The 19,975-nt window shown below is 40.3% G+C and overlaps 1 pseudogene; it reads left to right on the forward strand.

The window, feature by feature from the left end:
• Nucleotides 1-3,568: 3,568 nt before the first annotated feature.
• Nucleotides 3,569-8,473, forward strand: LOC131508758 (GTPase IMAP family member 4-like; annotated as a pseudogene).
• The last annotated feature ends 11,502 nt before the right edge of the window (nucleotides 8,474-19,975 follow it).

Raw genomic sequence — 19,975 nt, forward strand, 5'->3', positions numbered from 1 at the left:
CCAACCACATAGTTGCAAATGGCAAGGTTTCATTCTTTTTGATTGCTTGTAATACTCCATTGCATATATATACCACATCTTCTTTATCCATTCATCCATTGATATGGGCTCTTTCCATACTTTGGGCTCTTTCCATACTTTGGCTATTGTTAATAGTGCTGCTATAAACACTGGTGTGCATGTGCCCCTTCAAAACAGCACACCTGTATCCCTTGGCTAAATACCTAGTAGTGCAACTGCTGGGTCGTAGGGTAGTTCTATTTTTAATTTTTTGAGGAACCTCTATACTGTTTTCCAGAGTGGCTGCACCAGTTTTCATTCCCACCAGCAGTGCAAAAGAGATCCTCTTTCTACACATCCTCACCAACATCTATTGTTGCCTGATTTGTTAATGTTAGCCATTCTGACAGGTATGAGGTGCTGTCTCACTGTGGTTTTGATTTGTATTTTCCCGATGATGAGTGATGTTGAGCATTTTTTTTCATGTGTCAGTTGGCCATCTGGATGTCTTCTTTGGAGAAGTGTCTATTCATGTCTTTTGTCCATTTATTCACTGGATTATTTGTTTTTTGGGTGTTGAATTTGATAAGTTCTTTATAGATTTTGGATACTAACCCTTTATCTGATATGTCATTTGCAAATATATTCTCCCGTTCCGTCAGTTGCCTTTTACTTTGGCTGATTGTTTCCTTTGCTGTGCAGAAGATTTTTATTTTGATGAGGTCCTAATAGGTCACTTTTGCTTTTGTTTCCCTTGCCTCTAAAGACGTGTTGAGTAAAGTTGCTGCAGCCAAGGTCAAAGAGTTTTTTTTTTTTTTTTTTTTTTGCCTGCATTCTCCTTGAGTATTTTGATGGTTTCCTGTCTTACATTTAGGTCTCATACATTTTGAGTTTACTTTTGTGTATGGTGTAAGAAAGTGGTCTAGGTTCATTTTTCTGCATGTCGCTGTCCAGTTTTCCCAGTATCACTTGCTGACAAGACTATCTTTATTCCATTGGATATTCTTTCCTGCTTTGTCAAAGATTAGTTGACCATACGTTTGTGGGTCCATTTCTGGGTTCTTTATTCTGTTCCATTGATTTGAGTGTCTGTTTTTGTGCCAATACCATACTGTCTTGATGATTACAGGTTTGTAATACAGCTTGAAGTCTGGGAGTGTGATGCCTCCAGCTTTGGTTTTCTTTTTCAAGATTCATTTGGCTATTCAGGGTCTTTTCTAGTTCCATACAAATTTTAGGATTGTTTGTTCTAGCTCTGTGAGGAATGATGGTGTTATTTTAATAGGTATTGAATTGAATATGTAGATAGCTTTGGGTAGTATTGACATTTCAACAATATTTGTTCTTCCTATCCAGGAGCATGGAATCTTTTTCCATTTTTCATAAACTTTCTAGTTTTCAGTGTACAGATTTTTCACCTCTTTGGTTGGATTTATTCCTAGGTATTTTATGGTTTTTGGTGTAATGGTAAATGGGATCAATTCCTTGATTTCTCTTTCTGTTCTTCATTATTGGTGTATAGGAATGCAACTAATTTCTGTGCATTGATTTTATATCCTGCAACTTAGCTGAATTCATCGATCAGTTCTAGCAGTTTTTTTCATGGAATCTTTTGGGTTTTCCATATAGAGTATCATGTCATCTGCGAAGAGTGTAAGTTTGACCTCCTCTTGGCCAATTTGGATGCCTTTTATTTCTTTGTGTTGTCAGAAGTGCAGTCTTTTTTTTTTTCAATATATGAAATTTATTGTCAAATTGGTTTCCATACAACACCCAGTGCTCATCCCAAAAGGTGCCCTCCTCAATACCCATCACCCACCCACCCCTCCCTCCCACCCCTCATCAACCCTCAGTTTGTTCTCAGTTTTTAAGAGTCTCTTATGCTTTGGCTCTCTCCCACTCTAACCTCTTTTTTTTCCCTTCCCCTCCCCCATGGGTTTCTGTTAAGTTTCTCAGGATCCACATAAGAGTGAAAACATATGGTATCTGTCTTTCTCTGTATGGCTTATTTCACTTAGCATCAAACTCTCCAGTTCCATCCACGTTGCTACAAAGGGCCATATTTCGTTCTTTCTCATTGCCTTGTAGTACTCCATTGTGTATATAAACCACAATTTCTTTATCCATTCATCAGTTGATGGACATTTAGGCTCTTTCCATAATTTGGCTATTGTTGAGAATGCTGCTATAAACATTGGGGTACAAGTGCCCCTATGCATCAGTACTCCTGTATTCCTTGGGTAAATTCTTAGCAGTGCTATTGCTGGGTCAGAGGGTATGTCTATTTTTAATTTTCTGAGGAACCTCCACACTGCTTTCCAGAGCGGCTGCACCAATTTGCATTCCCACCAACAGTGCAAGAGGGTTCCCATTTCTTCACATCCTCTCCAGCATCTATAGTCTCCTGATTTGTTCATTTTGGCCACTCTGACTGGCATGAGGTGATATCTGAGTGTGGTTTTGATTTGTATTTCCCTGATGAGGAGCGACGTTGAGCATCTTTTCATGTGCCTGTTGGCCATCCAGATGTCCAGAAGTGCAGTCTTTTGATTTGACATCTGAGCTGGGATACACAGCACAGCACTCCATAATGAAGAGAGAGCCCACAAGCTGGAAGAAGGACCTTAATAAACACCCAGATAACTTTTGTTTCGGTATTTCTGTTATCCTCCCCCTCCCTAACACCCATCACCAACACCAACTTGTGTCCAAAGATGCTTTTTAAAAATTCTGTGATTTCTCTTCTCCCTTTACAAAAAGCTCTTTCCTATTCCCTGTCCTAAAATGATAAACAAAGAACTCTTCTTACAAGAGAAGTCTGTCTTGCTCACAGTGTTGTACATTGTTTTGATGACTTTGTAAGGGTGAAATTGTGGTGTAGGGCTAACGTGTAGCTTGAGAGATAACAGCTTTGTGTTGACACTGTAGCTTGAAGAATAACAGCTTTGTTCTGACACTGAAAGTTAAGAGATAACAGCCTTGCTTTACTCTTGTAAATTAGGCTTCACCAATGAAGGAAACAAAAGTTCAAAGAAAAGAGCATCAGAGGTAGGGTCAAGGAGATCCCCTGGTTGCAACTTAATGGCAGAAAGTCTAAAATAATCACCTCATCCGGGAACTGTTTCTAACTCATCTGGGAACTGTTTCTAACTCATCTGGGAACTATTTCTCTGTTTTGTTCCCAGGTGATGATAAAACGATGTAATCAGCTATAAAAACTCTGTACCCCGGCTGTTCAAAGCCGCACTCTGATAAAGAGTGTTGGTCCCGATCGGTTGGCCTTGCCTCTCATTCCAATAAACTTTGTTGTGACTGTCACTGGTGCCTGTAGCATTCTGTTTCAGGAGTCGTGTGAATGCAACAACTTCCCATCAGAGGAGCCTGTCCTGAACAACTAGCATTTTCAGCCTGTCCTTGTCAAAGTTTTCTCCAGTAATTTTGTTAGGAAACACTATTCAGGAAGAAAATTGGTTTTATGGAAGATTCATGAATTGGGCAGCATCTCATCTTGCAAATAGGGGGGCTCTCCACTGAGCTACAGAAGAAATGTCTTTAAAGGCAGGGAGAGGGCATTAAATGAGAAGACAAAGAAAGGAATTTATTAGGAAAGAATGCGTGTTTAGGCAAGTCTGGCTTCTTAAGGCGAGTGGAAGGGGTCTGTCAGTAAATCCTCAGCATCCCAGGGGAAGGCCACCCTGAAGGAGTGCTAACAGACCACCAGAAGTGCATGATTGTGTGGAGAAAAGGGAACAATCTGAAGATAAGCCCAAATGTGGAGAGCAGAGAAGCCTTGGGAAATAGGGCAGGGAAACCAAGTGGCAAGTGTGCAGAAGAGAAGAAACTGTTGGCTACACGAGGTTGAGGCTTCCAGTACCGTCCACCTCCCTAAAACCACACATTATGTTTCTCTATGGCAGGAATTCACATTGAATGGCAACCTCTAACAGCGGTCCGTGCTGCAGGCCCGGTGACCCCAGGAACAGCTGCGGTGAGATCAGTGAGATCCAGTCCTCCCGGGCTGGGCTGGGGGAGGACAGCGAGCAGAGGGGTTCTCTTGTGCTGACAGCCAGCCCTCATCCGGCTGGAGCAAAATGTTTCCACCCCTGTATCTGATCTCCTCTTCATCTCCTCTGCTTTTTCTTTCCTGTCCACCCTGTCCACTCTCTCTGGGTAAAACGCCTTTCTGTTTCTCCTCCCGTGATTTCCCTACTACTCCTCCCTAGGGAGATGCCCTCAGGCTGTCCCAAAGTTGGAGTCTTGCATAGGCGTTCTAACTAAATAATAATCTGAACTCCCATCCACATGTTTCCTTTGATAATCGTAGCCATTCTGTATTCAGTGTTCTCGGTTTCTGGAAATCTACCTGTCTCAGGCCAGGGATCTGGTTAGCATGTGTGGACTCTGCATTGGGGATGGTTTTGCTAATAATCCTTGGAAGGAGGTGGGGACCAACTACAGATTTTGTGGAACCCAGAGCTGGAGCTTCTGCAATATCTCTTCTCTGCTCCATTGGCATTTTAAAAAGAGTATTCCAATTGACAGAGTAGATGGAAGGGGACCAAATGGAAGCAGAGAGACCAGCTGGGAGACTCTGGAGGTCTGGATTCTGATTGTAGTGGGAGCTAGTGTGATGGCCTTCAAAGTGGAGAGAGAAAAGTAGACAGATTTGCAGGTGGAGCTCAGAGAATGTGCTGATATGGAAAGGAAAGGGAGAGCAAGGGAAGGGAAGGGAAGGGAAGAATCGAGGGCAGTTGCTAGATTTTGGGTCTAAGGGACTGGATCAATGCTGTTGCTGTCTCTGACAAATAAATGCAGTTTATAGTAGTGTCTCTAATGTTGTGAGTGTCATAACATATGCATTATGTTCACGGAGAGATGGATGGCTATAATACAGGATTCCCATTCAGGAATCAGCCTCACTCAAGGGCTGTTCTGGCAGGGTCTGCCTCCTTGGAGAAACAGGCTTTCAAATATGATTCACTCTTATCTTCCACCTGGGTCGAGGGTGGTCCTGTGCTTTATAAATCCTGATTGTGGGGACCATATAGAGACAGTGAAGAGATATGCAATGAATTACTGAAAAGAAATGCAGAAGAGCTATATAGATGATTTGTTGTTTAACTTAAGGCACAGTTATTCTGAAAAATGTGAGAATTGTTATGTTGAGCTGGGATTACCTGTCAACTGTCCTAGGAAGTAGAATATGCTTAATCTAGTGAAGCTAAGAAAGTATAACTCTACTAATGCACTCAACTGTATCCTTTTTTTCTCTCATTAAAAATTAAAAAAATTATTCATTTGTGTGTGTGTGTGTGTGTGTGAGAGAGAGAGAGAGAGACAGAGAGAGAGAGAGAGAATGAGCACGGGAAGGGCAAAAAGAAGGAGAGGGACACGCAGAATTGGATACAGGCACCAGGCTCTGAGATGTCAGCACAGAGCCCAAAGCTAGACTGGAACCCATAAATAGCGGGATCATGACCTGAGTAGAAGTCCAGCACTCAACCGACAGACCCACCCAGGTGCCCCTCCATATTTTTAAGAAACAGAGACGGAGAAGAGAGGAAGAGGGAGACAAAGAGAGAAAGAGAGAGATAATCTTAAGCAGACTTCCTGCTCAGCATGCAGCCTGATGTGGGACTCAACCCAACAATTCTGGGATCATGTCCTGAGCTGATATCAAGAGTCCAATGCTCAATCGACTGAGCCACCCAGGTGCTCCGTTTCTTTAATTTTTTGTGTATCAAGAGATTTTGTTTTTTTGTTTTTTTGTTTTTTTTGTATCAAGAGATTTTGTAATAACCTTAGAGAAATGTCGATATTTTCTGGCTATAATTCTTTAATGTCTTAATTTAGAATATAAAAGCTTCACTGGATTCTAAGCGAAGGTTTTTAACTTTAAATATAAATTATATTGTTCTCTCTCATGTCACAATCCCTGACAGGGTGGTTGCACACACGAAATAGAAAAAGACACTTTGTCTTTCCACACAAGCATCCCTTTTACCCTGCAAGGTTGTGTTGGCCTGTGTAACCCCCCTGGCTGGCTTCTTAATGGCAGAAGAAAATTTCCATTTTGAATAAAAATGGTGTGGCAGGGGTCTCCCACTGAGATGCCCCAAAGTCAAATTTTGTGTTACTTGCTGCATTGTTCTTATGAGGAACAACTACCAGCAGCAGCAGCAGCTCAGAATTCTCTTCTTAAACTACAATATTTTGTTTCCTCTTCTGTGAGCTACTTAGAGCCCACAGAAAAATCTCTTACCCAGGAAGAGTTAGAAGCTCCAGGAAATCCTGGAAAGTACTTGGGCATTCCCCAAGTATTGCAAGAGAACTTCAGGCTTTCTATAGACTTCGAATAGGCTTCTTTAGAAGCCTTCTATAGAGTTCCTGGGAGTGCAGCAGTCACTTATGGGAGGGGACCCTGGGGCAACAGAGGAGGGGTGTGTGTGAGGTGAAATGGGGGGCCCTATAAGGAAGCAGATGGAGGTCCATCCTAATGCTGTGGCTTTTGTTTCTTGATGTACCAGGGCTTAGACACCAAGATGGAAGAGCTTCACAGCTGAGACTTGTCTTAGTGGGTAAGACTGGAGCAGGGAAAAGTGTCACAGGCAACAGCATCCTCAGAGAGAAAGTGTTTCATTCCAGCATTGCGGCATCAGTCACCAAGACCTGTAACAAAGGGAGCAGCAGGTGGCAGGGAAGAGAAATTGCGGCCATGGATACGCCTGTCATTTTTGACACCGAGGCACAGGATGCTGACACCTGCAAGGAGATTGCTCCCTGCATCTTCCTGACCTCCCCAGGGCCTCATGCTCTGCTCCTGGTGGTCCTGCTGGACCGGTACATGCAGGAAGAGCACAAGGCCATGGAAAAGATCCTGCAAATGTTTGGACTCAGAGCTAGGAGATGCATGATTCTCTTATTCACCCGGAAAGATGACTTGGATGGCATCAATTTCCATGAATACTTAAAGGAAACACCAGAAGGTATCCAAGAGCTGGTGGGGAAGTTTAGTGATCGCTACTGCATTTTCAACAATCTGGTGACAGAAGCTGAGCAGGAGGCCCAGAGAAACCAGCTGCTGGCCCTGGTCCAGTGAGTGGTGGCTGAGCATGAAGGAAGATGCTACACTAATAAGATGTACCAAAAGGCTGAAGAGGAAATTCAGAAACAAATACAAGTGATGCAAAAACTTTACAGAGCAGAGCTAGAGAGACAGAGCGTGCAGCTAAGAAGGGAGTTTGAAGACAAAGCCAGAAAGCTGGAAGATAAACTGGAGTGACAGAAATGAAGCAAAACATGGAGAGAGAATTGGCAGAGAAAGAGGTTTTCTATGTCCTAAAGCAACAAAATTCCAGTTATCAAATTGAGAGTCAATGTTGACTACTTGAATTTATCATAGGAGCACTGAAGAAGGCTTTTGTTTTTTTTCTTTCACCTGTTTATGGAAGATTAACTTGAATGAGAAGATCTCCTTATTTCCTACCCGTTTTGTGCTGGCCCTCCCCAACCCCTCATCCCCCAACTCATTCACCAACCTTGGAGCACTCTTCCTTCTGTCTCTCAGACTCTCAAGACTAAGGGGTATAATCAGGTTCACTGGTGGCGATTGGTAGATATTTGATTGACTTAACAGGGGAGGGACAAATTCTCGATTTGTGGAACTCCAGAGTAGAACATATTGATGCTCTTCTAAGAAGATGACCCCAAACTTTACCTGTTTATCCTGAATAAAATCTAGATTCTTTCTAGATTGGTGTATCCTCTCCCTTTGTGACTTCTACTCACTTGTTTTTGCCTTTGGGACACAGTGATCACCTTCCCCATACAGTTTGTTAGAAAGATTGGTTCTTTGGGGTGCCTGCCTGGCTTAGTCGGTTAAGTGTCCGACTTCAGATCAGGTCATGATCTCATGGTTGTGAGTTCGAGCCCCACGTGGGGCTCTGTGCTGACAGCTCAGAGCCTGGAGCCTGCTTCAGATTCTGTGTCTCCTTCTCTCTCTGCCCCTCCCCCACTTGTGCTCTGTCTCTCTCTGTCTCTCAAAAATAAATAAATTTAAATAAATAAATACAAAATAAAAAAAGAAAGATTAGTTCTTTGTGTTGGATAATCTATTGATGGAGAGGCTTATAGAATTCTTTCCAGATGAATGGAAATTTATTTAGTAACAGTTTTACAGAAGGATTCAAATTGTTCCTTATAAGCTGCCCACTGAAGAACAAAGAGTTGTTTGGAAAATAGACCTCTCAGAACTCAACTAAGTGAAATGCCAGAAAGAGCAGTTGAAAGACAGAGATTCAACACAGAAAAGAACTGTTTGCTGTATTCAGATATATGTACGGCAACTCTTTGACTGACTTCAATGCAACATATTTGCTGAATAACCAGTTCTCTCCTTTTCATGTGAAACTAACTGTTGCCACTTCACCTCCATCACCTCAGACCTTTATTACTTACTGCACATACCGCCCCCTCCCAGTTGAATTATTTGTTTGTTGTTGTTATAATAAAAATTTTCTGTTCTCTCATATTTCTATAAAATTAGAGTGCTCTTTTTCTTGGAAAACATCTTTGCTATAATTTTCTTTATTATTTTCTTTAAAATGTATTTATTGATTTATTTGAGAGAGCTTTAGCAGGGGAGAGGCAGAGATCAAGAGAATCCAAAGCAGGCTCCACACATCAGTGCAGAACCCAATGCAGGGTTGAACCCACAAACCATGAGATCATGACCAGAGCTGAAACCAAGAGTAGGATGTTCAACTGACTGAGCCTCCCAGGCAATCCACTTTTGCTACCTATTCTAAGAACACAGGGGTGAGTTTCACTTTTTGGTAAAGTTCAGGATGATTTTGGAACTAGTCTTGGTCTACCCTCAAGATATTTCTCCTCCTTTTCCTTGGAAGTTCCCAGCCACATCCTTAAACCCTCTGCCAGTCAAACACCACATTCTCCTTGGATTCATTCATTATGCACTGATAGAAATTATGTGTAACCAAGGCTGCAGAGGCCTTTCTGGTTTTCCTAGAGCAAAAATTCCTTTTAATATATGGATAGCAGTAGGAGGGTCTTTATCCCTTTTCTACTTTTCTACTTGGTCCTTCTCACATAATCCATTATAGCATTTCCCAAAGCACATTTACATGTTGTACCAATATGTTCTAGTAGTCATATGTCATTTATGGAAACTCTCCTTGCTCTGCCATCTTGAAATTGGCTTCTCCATGTCCAAACCCATTTTGCCTGAAGGGACATATATCTTTCCCAGTTTTCCTCAACACACATAGGTTTAGACTGTACTTTTAGTTAATCTTGAGGATAAGAGAAGCACAACACAAAGAAGCTCACAATCCCTTTAGAAATAGTCGCATAAGAGAGACTGTTAAAAACTGAGAACAAACTGAGGGTTGATGGGGGGTGGGAGGGAGGGCAGGGTGGGTGATGGGTATTGAGGAGGGCACCTTTTGGGATGAGCACTGGGTGTTGTATGGAAACCAATTTGACAGTAAATTTCATATATTAAAAAATAAATAAATAAATAAATAAATAAAAATAAAAAAAAAATAAAAAATGGAAAAAAAAAAAAAAAGAAATAGTCGCTCAGGAGAAGGGCCAAGATGGCAGGGTAGCATGGAAGTTTTCTGCTTCTCTTGACCCTGAAATATAGGTAGATAAGCACCAAAGCATTTTTGCACACCCAGAAAATGTACCTGAGGATTAATACAACAATCTGTATAACTTGAGCCACAGAACTTGGCAGGTATGAGGCACAGAAAGGTGATTTGGGGAGAGAGAACCCAAGGAGGGTAGGGAGTTGTTTTTGCTTGTGTAGAGAAGGACAGATACAGGGGGTAGAGTTCAGGAAAATACTCCCCCCAAAAGCAGCTGGAGAGAAAGAGAAAGAGTGGAAACACCCATAAGGGACTGACCAGGAAACAGAAAGGATAAAGCAGAGTTTCAATACCATTAAGGGGGACTCTATAAACAGGGGAACACAGAGTTGGAAACTCTGCAGCTCAATACTTGGCGATGCTGTGGTGGGGAGGGCGAATCCCTAGGAGCAGACAGTGAGGTCTGAGGGCTCCTCAGGCCACATGGTGAGAGGTGGTTACCCTGATAAGAGGACATTTGGTAGAGGCCGTGTGGCCTACCCACAGTCAAAGGTCCCAGCAGACTTCAGAGAACAGCTATTTGCTGGTGTTGGAACAAGGGCGTTAAGGGTGGTGAAGTCTGGCACCACATGTATGTTGTGATTTGCCATAATCTCTGAGACGCTGCTGCTACATGATCACGTGAAAATTTTGTGGGGCAGGTTGGCAGTAGTAGTCTCTGGGCATCTGCAGTAGCGCCACCACACAAACGTTCCCAGGAGCCACCAGCACCTGGCCATTGCTTGGCAAGACACTTCCACAGAAGGCCAGAGTGGGTTCAAGCCCCAGGGCCCTCAGAAGTGAGGAGTTTAGAAACACAGCTCCATCTGAGATAAAATTCAGAAGGGAGATGCCACTTGATTGCTTGGTCATGGATAGTGTAGAAGTGGGGAATGGATGGAAGCTGGAGACAAAGGACGGTTGCATGTTTGCCCGTGGGTGAGAGCACAGAGTTCTGATGCTGGAGACTGGGTACCTGGGTGACTCCATTTACACCTCTCCCATGCATGCGCATTCACGCATACACATGCCACAATGATCCACACCAGTAACCCTAGCAGCGCCATACAGTGGAGAACAGAGCCATTACACCAAGCCCCATCCAACTGCGCTAACAAAGCTCTAGAGGACTACAACAAGTCTCTCCACCTGCTTAGTGTATTCTCTGGACTATAAAGTGCTCCATAGTTCAACTTCTAGGGGAAACTGGATGTAATTTCATTCATATTTCATTCTGTTTGCTGATCCATTTATTTAATATTTTTTTCTCTTCCTTTCTTGTTCTTGAGTACAGAAAGAAAAAAATTATTTTTATTTTCCATTTTTATAAAAATATTTTCCTTAAAATTTTCTACTGCATTTTTTACTTCTTTTGTAAATTTTTATTCTATTTTACTTTCATAATTTCATTTTATTCAATTTTATTGTATTCTTTATAAAAAACATTTTCAAATGTTTCCTACTTTTTTCCCCTTCTTTTTCTTTTCTTTTCTTTCCCCTTTTCCTCTGTTACATCAAGCTCCTTTCAACAATCAGACCAAAACACACTTAGGACCTAACATCCTTTATGTGATATTTTTGTATTGTTTTTAATTTTTAGTTTTTCTTTTATTAATCCTTTTCTTCCTAAACAAAGGAATTCACCCCCAAAAAAGAACAGGAAACAATGACAGCCAGGGACTTAACACGGATATAAGCAAAATGTCTGAACCAAAATTTAGAATCTCGATCGTATGAATACTAGCTGAAGCTTAAAAAAGCATAGAATCCCTTTCTGTTGAGATAAAAGAATTAAAATTTGTCAGTACTAAATTAAAAATGCTAGAACTGAGATACATCTCAAGTGGTTGCCACGGCGGCAAGGATGGATGAAGCAGAGTAGCAAATCAGCGATGTAGAGGCCAAACTTCTGTTGAATAATGAAGCAGGAAAAAAAAAAGAGGGAAACGAAGGCAAAAGAGTATGATATAAGATTTAGAGAACTCAGAGACTTATTAAAGAGGAAAAACATGTGAATAATAGGGGCCCCAGTAGATGAGAGAGAAAAAGGGGTAGAAAATTTATGTGAACAAATCATTGCAGAAAACTTTCCTAACCTAGGGAAAGACACAGACATCAAAATACAGGAAGCACAGAGAACTCCCATTAGATTCAACAAAAATCAAAGATCAACAAGGCTTATCATAATCAAATCACAAAATACACAGACGAGGAAAGAATTATGAAATCAGCAAGGGAAAAAAGTCCTTAACCTACATGGGAAGCCAGATCTGGTTCTCAGCAGACTTATCCACAGAAACTTGGCAGGCCAATAAGGAGTGGCAGGATATATTCGATGTGCTGAATCAGAAAAATATGCAGCCAGGAATTCTTTATCCAGCAAGACTGTCATTCAAAATAGAAGGAGAGATAAAGAGTTTCCCAGACAAATGAAAAATAAAGAAGTTTGCGACTACCAAACCAGCCCTGCAAGAAATTTTAAGTGGGATTATCTGAGGGGAGAAAAGATGAACCAAAACAAAAAAAGACCAAAAGCAACAAAGACTAGAAAGGACCAAAGAACATCCCCAGAAACTCAAACTCTACAGGCAACAAAATGGCAATAAATTCATAAATTTCAGTACTCACTCTAAATGTCAGTGGACTAAATGTTCCAATCAAAAGACATAGGGTAACAGAATGGATAAGAAAACAAGATCCATCTTTATGCTGTTTGCAAGAGACCTGTTTTAGACCTAAAGTAACCTTCAGATAGAAAGTAAGGGGATGGAGAGCCATCTATCATGCTAATGGTCTCCAAAAGAAAGCCAGAGTAGCCATCCTTATATCAGACAATCTAGATTTCAAAATAAAGACAGCAACAAGAGATGAAGGAGGGCATTATATAGTAATTAAGGGGTCTATCCACGAAGAAGACCTAACGATTGTAAACGTTTGTGCCTCCACCATGAAAGCACCCAAATATAGAAACCAATTAATCACAACCATAAAGAAACTCATTGATAATAACACCAAAAGATTAGGGGACTTCAACGCCCCACTTACAGCAATAAACAGATCATCTAAGCAGAAAACCAATGAAACAGTGGCTTTGAATGACACACTGGACCTGTGGACTTAACAGATATATTCAGAACATGTCATCCCAAAGCAGCAGAATACACATTCTTCTCAAGTGCACATGGAACATGCTCCAGAATAGATCACATATGGGACACAAATCAGCCCTCAACAAGTACAAAAAGATCGAGATCATACCATGCATATTTTCAGACTACGGCACTATGAAACTCGAAATCAACCGCAAGGAAAAATTTGGAAAGACAACACATACTTGGAGAGTAAAGAACGTCCTGCTAAAGAATGAATGGCTTAACCAAGAAGTTAAAGAGGAGATTAAAAGTACATGGACAGTAAATTTCATATATTAAAAAATAAAAAAAAATAATAAATAAAGAAAGAAAGAAAGAAAAAAAATAAAAAAATTTTTTAATTAAAAAAAAAAATAAATAAATAAAATAAAATAAAAGTACATGGAAGCCAATGAACATAACACCACAGCCCAAAACCTCTGGAACTCAACAAATGTGGTTATAAGAGGGAAGTATATAGCAATCCAGGCCTTCCTAAAGAAGGAAGAAAGGTCTCAGGTACACAACCTAACCTTATACCTTAAACAACTGGAAAGAACACAGCAAATAAACCCCAAACCAGCAGGAGATGGGAAATAATAAAGAGCAAAGCAGAAATCAATGCTATGAAAAACAAAAACGAAAAACAGTAGAACAGATCAATGAAACCAGAAGCTGGTTCTTTGAAAGAATTAACAAAATTGATAAACCTTTAGCCAGTTTGATCAAAAAGAAAAAGGAAAAATGCAAATAAATAAAATCAAGAATGAAAAAGGAGAGATCACAACCAACACAGCAGAAATACAAACAATAATAGGTGAATATTGGGAACAATTATATGCCAATAAATTGGGCCATCTGGAAGAAATGGACAAATTCCTAGAAACATATAAACTACCAAGACTGAAATAAGAAGAAATAGAAAATTTGAACAGACCCATAGCCAGTAAAGAAATTGAATTAGTAATCAAAAATCTCCCTACAAACAAGAGTCCAGGGCTGTAGGGCTTTCCAGGGGAATTCTACCAAACATTTAAAGAAGAGTTAACACTTATTCTTTTGAAGCTTTTCTAAAAAATAGAAATGGAAGGAAAGCTTCCAAACTCAAACTCATTATCTTGATTCCCAAACCAGACAAAGATCCCACTAAAACGAGAACTACAGACCAATTTCCCTGGTGAATATGGATGCGAAAATTCCCAACAAGATACTAGCCAACTGGACCCAACAATACTTTAGAATAATTATTCAGTATGATCCATGGGATTTATACCTGGGATGCAGGCCTTGTTCAATATCCACAAACCAATCAATGTGATACATCACATCAATAAAAGAAAGGAAAACAGTCACATGACCCTCTCAATAGATGCGGAGAAAACATTTGACACAATACAGCATCCTTTCTTTATAAGAACCCTCAAGAAAGTAGGGATAGAAGAATCATACCTCAAGATCATAAAAGCCATATACAAAAGACCCACTGCTGATATCATCCTCAATGGTGAAAAACTGAGAGCTTTCTCCCTAAGATCAGGAGAAGGGCAAGGATGTCCACTATTGCTAGCGTTATTCAACACAGTATTGGAAGCCCTAACCTTAGTAATCAAACAACACAAAGGAATAAAAGGCATCCAAATTGGCAAGGAGGAAATCAAACTTTCACTCTTTGCAGATGATATGATACTCTATATGGAAAACCCAAAAGATTCCTCCAAAGAATTCTTAGGGCTTATCTATGAATTCCAAAGTCACGTTTCTCAGGATCCACATAAGAGTGAAACCATATGGTATCTGTCTTTCTCTGTATGGCTTATTTCACTTAGCATCACACTCTCCAGTTCCATCCTGAGAAACGTAACAGAAACCCATGGGGGAGGGGAAGGAAAAAAAAAAAGAGGTTAGAGTGGGAGAGAGCCAAAGCATAAGAGACTGTTAAAAACTGAGAACAGGGGCGCCTGGGTGGCGCAGTCGGTTAAGCGTCCGACTTCAGCCAGGTCACGATCTCGCTGTCCGTGAGTTCGAGCCCCGCGTCAGGCTCTGGGCTGATGGCTCGGAGCCTGGAGCCTGTTTCCGATTCTGTGTCTCCCTCTCTCTCTGCCCCTCTCCCGTTCATGCTCTGTCTCTCTCTGTCCCAAAAATAAATAAAAAACGTTGAAAAAAAATTTTAAAAACTGAGAACAAACTGAGGGTTGATGGGGGGTGGGAGGGAGGGTAGGGTGGGTGATGGGTATTGAGGAGGGCACCTTTTGGGATGAGCACTGGGTGTTGTATGGAAACCAATTTGACAGGAAATTTCATATATTAAAATAAATAAATAAATAAATAAATAAACATAAAACAAAGTCACAGGATATAAAATCAATGCACAGAAATCGATTGCATATCTTTACACCAGTTATGAAGCAACAGAAAGAGAAATCAAGGAATCGATCCCATTTACAATTGCACCAAAACCCATAAAATACCTAGGAATAAATCTAACCAAAGAGGTGATAAATCTATACACTGAAAATTATAGAAAGCTTATGAAAGAAATTGAAGAAGACACAAAAAATGGAAAAATATTCCATGTTCATGCATTGGAAGAACAAATATTGTTAAAATGTTGATAGTACCCCAACAATCTACATATTCAATGCAATCCCTAACAAAATAACACAAGCATTTTTACAAAGCTGGAACAAACAATCCTAAAATGTGTATGGAAACATAAAAGACCCCGAATAGCCAAAGCAATCTTGAGAAAGAAAAGCAAAGCTGGAGGCATCACAATTCCAGATTTCAAGATGTATTATAAAACTGTAATAATCAAGACAGTATGATACTGGCACAAAACAGACACTTAGATTAATGGAATAGAATAGAGAACCCAGAAATGAACCCACAAACATACGGCCAACCAATATTTTACAAAGTAGGAAAGAATACGCAATGGAATAAGGACAGTCTCCTCAGGAAATGGTGTTGGGGAAACTGGACAGCGACATCCAGAAGAATGAACTTGGACCACTTTTATACATCATACACAAAAATAAACTCAATACGTATGAAAGACCTAAACATAAGACAGGGAGCCATCAAAATCCTAGAGGAAAAAGCAGTCAAAAACCTCTTTGAACTTGGCCGCAGCAACTTCTTACTCAATGTGTCTCTGGAGGCAGGGAAACAAAAACAAAAATAAACTATTGGGGCCTCATCAAGATAAAAAGCTTCTGCACGGCAAAGGAAACAATCAGCGAAACTAAAAGGCAACTGACAAAATGGGTGAGGATATTTGTAAATGACATATCAGATAAAGGGTTAGGATCCAAAACGTATAAAGAACTTATCAAACTCAACACCCAAAAAAGAAATAATTCACTGAAGAAATGGGAAAAAGACATGAATAGACACTTTTCTAAAGAAGACATCTAAAAAGGGGTGCCTGCATGGCTCAGTTGGTTAAGCGTCCGACTTTGGTTCAGGTCATGATTTCATGGTTCATGAGTTTGAGCCCCGTGTCAGGCTCTGTCCTGACAGTTCAGAACCAGGAGCCCTCTTCAGATTCTGTGTCTGCCTCTCTGTCTTTGCTCCTCCCCTGCTCACACTCTCTCTCGCTCTCTCTCTGAAATAAATTTCGTTAAAAATTGTTTAAAAGAAGACATCCAGATGGATAACAAATGGAAAAATGCTCCACACTACTCATTATCAGTGAAATGCAAACCAAAACCACAATGAAATACCACCTGACACCAGTCACAATGGCTAAAATTAATAACTCAGGCAACAGATGTTGGTGAGGATGAGGAGAAAGAGGATCCCTTTTGCACTGCTGGTGGGAATGCGAGCTGGTGTAGCCACTTGGAAAACAGTATGGAGGTTCCTCAAAAAATTAAAAGTAGAACTACCCTATGACCTAGCAATTGCACTACTAGGTATTTATCCAAGGGATAAATTTCAGACACATGCACCCTAATGTTCATAGCAGCACTATCGACAATAGACAAAGTATGGAAAGAGTCCAAATGTCCACCCACCAACAGATTAATGGGTAAAGAAGATGTATGTATACACAATGGAGTGCTGCTCAGTGATAAAAAAGAATGAAATCTTGCCATTTGCAGCAACATGGTTGGAATTAGAGGGTATTATGCTAAGTGAAATTAGTCAACCAGAGAAAGACAAATATCATATGACTTCACTCATATGTGGAATTTAAGATATAAAACAGATGAACATAAGGGAAGGGAAGCAAAAAATAATATAAAAACAGGGAGAGGGACAAAACCTAAGAGACTCTTTTTTTTTTTTCAATGTTTTTTATTTATTTTTGGGACAGAGAGAGACAGAGCATGAACGGGGGAGGGGCAGAGAGAGAGGGAGACACAGAATCGGAAACAGGCTCCAGGTTGCGAGCCATCAGCCCAGAGCCTGACGCGGGGCTCGAACTCACGGACCGCGAGATCGTGACCTGGCTGAAGTCGGACGCCTAACCGACTGCGCCACCCAGGCGCCCCTAAGAGACTCTTAAATATGGAGAACAAACAGAGGGTTTCTGGAGGGGTTGTGGATGGGGGGATGGGCTGAATGGGTAAAGGGCATTAAGGAAGACACTTGTTGGGATGAGCACTGGGTGTTATATATAGGAGATGAGTCACTGGATTCTATTCCTGAAATAATTATTGCACTATATGCTAACTAAGGAATGAAAATTTTAAAAAGAAGTAATAATTTTCAAAAAAAAAAAAGGAAATAGTCACTCAGATTGAGATAGATTTGGTTTCACTGTAGAATGTGCATACACTTTGCATCTACTGTTTTCATTATTAGAATTTTAGCCAAAGTTCCATTATGAATTTAACATCCTACTGTATTATAACCTTCTGTGAGCAAATATTTAAACAAAGAGACACACACACCTCCCAATAAAAAGTAAATACAGGTTTAATCTGAAAAAAATGTCTTTAACTGCAGCGATTCTTTCCTGTGTAAGTACATTCAATTATTGTCACCTTTGCATTCAGGTTAATGCTGTAGATGAGGCAAAGCCAAAGGTTCTACTCCTGAGAAGCACTAGGGAGATGAGAGTCCCACGTGAAATACCCTGAGAGGGGCACCTGAGGGGTTCAGTCAAGTAAGTGTCCATCTTCAGCTCAGGTGATGATCGCACAGTTCATGAGTATGAGCCCTGCATGGGCTCTGTGCTGAGGGCTTGGAGCCTGGAGCTTGCTTCAGATTCTGTGTCTCCCTCTCTCCCTGCCCCTCCCCAACTCATGCTCTGTCTCTGTCTGTCTCTCTCTCTCTCTCAAAACTAAAATAAACATTAAAAAATATTGAAATACCTTGAGAGCAGTGATGCCCATTTGTCCCCCATGGCAGAATGCAGGTAGAAAGTCCTTGATAGATATTATACATGGTGGTTCATACAATAGGAGAATGACATGTGCGACACATTCACTTCTCTCCAGCTTTAAGAGTTTATATCTATGTATCCATTCATTAACATTCATTGATTGTTTTACTTCAGGGTAGATTTTATACCATAATACTACAATGAGAATCTAAGAGCACCTGGCTGGCTCAGTCGGTTGAGTGACTGACTTTTGATTTCAGCTCAGGTCATGATCACACCATTGGTGGGCTGGAGACCCACATCAGGCTCTACGCTGACAGCTTGGAGCCTGCTTGGGATTCTCTCCCTCCCTCTCTTTCTGCCCCTCCCCTGCTTGTGCTCACTCTCCTTTCCTCTGTTTCAAAGTAAATAAATAAACAAAACAACAACAAAAGAGTACGCTGAGAATTTAGAGATAAGTAAAACAAAGTCCCTTTGGAGACTGGCTTCACTCACTCAGCATAAAAACTTTGAGAATCATCCATGTGGTGTGTGTCCATAGCTTGTCCTCTTTCATTGCTGACTAGGATTCCATCTTATGGATGCACCACAGTTTATCACTTCTTTTTTATTTAGTCTTATGCCCATAATTGACTGCTCTTATCTCATTGCATTGGCTAAAACGTCTATCATGATGTTGAATAGTAAAGGATGGACATGGCTTGCTTTGTTCCTAAATATATCTTCAGTGATTCCCAGTTAAGTAAGGGAGATACTGGATCACAGTAGTTTGTATTTGTATACACAAATTTGTATTTGTGTGTGTATAAATATTTTAAACAAGTATTCTCCACTTTTTATAAAAGTTTTTAAAATTTATTTTGAGAAAGAGAGAGAGAGAGGGAGAGCGAGCATGTGTGAGCAGGGGAGTGGCAGAGAGGAAGAGAGAATCCCAAGCAGGCTCCACACTGTCCCAAAGAGTCAGATGCGCTGCTCAATCCCAAGAACTGTGAGATCATGACCTGAGCCGAAATTGAGTCAGACATGTAACCAACTGACCCACCCAGGTGCCCCTGTCTACTCTTTTCTTGAGTGAATAGCTATTATATTATTTATCATGAATAGCTGTTAAATTTTGTCAAAGGCTTTCACAAATCATCTATGGAAATAACCTTATGATTATTTTTCCTTAAGTCTATTGATAAGGTGAATGACATTAATAGATTTTCCAATAACGAATCAATTTTTCATTTATGTTTAAGAATGTGGTGGAGTCTATTTGCTAGTATCTTATTTGGTATTTTTGTTTTGATACTCATGACAGATATTTGTTTTTAGTATCATCTTTTTGTATGGTCTTTATCAAGCTTAGGTATCAATGCTATACTTCTTTTGAAAAAGCAATTAGGGAAATTCCCTTCATTTCCAATGTTCTGCAACAATTTAAAGAGCACTGGGACTATCTGAATGTTGAAGGTTCAGAAGAACTCCCATGCAAAACCATCTGGCCTTGGTACTTACTTTGTGGTGTGGTCCCTGAATGGCTTTCTCAATCTCGCCCATGTAAATTGATCTATTTCACCTTCATCTGTCTAGTGGAAATGGTTTTGCTAATCTGTATTTCCCCAGGAAAGTTATCCCCTTCATCCAGATCTTGACATTTATTTGCAAAGAAGTCTTAAATTTTAAAAATTTCTTCTGATTTAGTTGTCACTACCTCGTATCATATTGAAAATTTTATTTGTGTCCCTTTCCCCTTTTCTTATCCAAAAAGATAATGAGTAGTTTAATTTTTTTCAACAAACCAGAGTTTTAATTTATTAATTAGGCCCTGTATGTTTTATTCCCCACCACATTAATTTTTGTTTTTATCTTTATTA

This window comes from Neofelis nebulosa, chromosome 4, assembly GCF_028018385.1.
Source record: "Neofelis nebulosa isolate mNeoNeb1 chromosome 4, mNeoNeb1.pri, whole genome shotgun sequence".
Lineage (NCBI taxonomy): Eukaryota > Metazoa > Chordata > Mammalia > Carnivora > Felidae > Neofelis > Neofelis nebulosa.